Below are 1,141 nucleotides of genomic sequence, written 5' to 3' on the forward strand. Positions count from 1 at the left end.
GTGCAAGCTCCTTCCAGGGTCCACAAGAGTCTTCCTCTACTTTGACAAAGCTCACCCACTTCCAAATAGAACAAGTAAAGATGACAATCTCTCCTCACAAGCTTCTAAATGGGAGTCCTAATTCCTGCAGCATTTACCCTTAGAAATCTATAGCTTTCAACCTTTTTTCCTTCTGGCTCAATGCCTCTTTTTATAGTGCTCAAGAGGAAGTTAATCAGGTCCACCATCAATGGGATAGTCCCCTCTTTGGATGGGATCACTCCCTTATTGATGGGATAAGTTCCTCTTTGATAGGAGTGCATGAACCATCTGGAGGCGCTCAATACTCATCCAAGAATCTTCTAGAATGCTCTAGAAATGACCACAAGTAAGTTTTTGAAGATAAAACTTGCGCATTTTAACCTTTTCAGAGGGACGCACCTGCCCCTTTAGATACAGAGCGTCCTTGGACGCAGACCTTATGAACAAAAGGTGCGTACCCGCAGGCAAGGCTTGAGAGAACCTGCGTACCCAGAGATAAACATGTTTTATAAAGACTTTCTCTCTTTCTTGGAGTTTGATATGAATAGTAGAGGCATAAGACTTGCTCAAAAGGGTAGTATGACTGTTGATTGAGCCATACCGACTGTAAATAGCCATGGTGACATTTTTTAGTGTAACATGTACTAATCTTTTCTTTCAAGGTGTCGAAGACTTTCTGCTGTTTGCCTCCCCACTGAAACACCTTGTTCAATCCTGTTAAAGCATGTAAGGGAGCTGCAATTAAGGAAAAGTTAGAAATAAACTTTCTCCAATATTGTGCTGCTCCTAAGAAGCTTCTAACCTCTGTAGCAGATTTGGGTTTAGGCCAGTTTATAAGGAATGCAACCTTAGAGTGATCTATCTTCAATTCACCACCCCCTACTATATGTCCCAAATAATTCAAAGATGTTTTGCCAAATTCACATTTTGAGAGTTTAACATAAAGTTTTTCTCTCTTCAAAACATCTAGTGTCTGCTTAACATGCTTTGAATGTTCTTCCCACGTTTTGCTAAATATAAGAATTTCGTCCAGATATATAATAACAAAATCATCAAGAAAAGGTCTGAGTACATCATTCATTACTCTCATGAAAGTAGTAGGAGCATTAGTTAAGCCAAA

This window comes from Pinus tabuliformis, chromosome 2_1 (assembly GCF_031772625.1).
Source record: "Pinus tabuliformis cultivar Carrire ecotype Pingquan chromosome 2_1, CPIR1, whole genome shotgun sequence".
Taxonomy (NCBI): Eukaryota; Viridiplantae; Streptophyta; class Pinopsida; order Pinales; family Pinaceae; genus Pinus; species Pinus tabuliformis.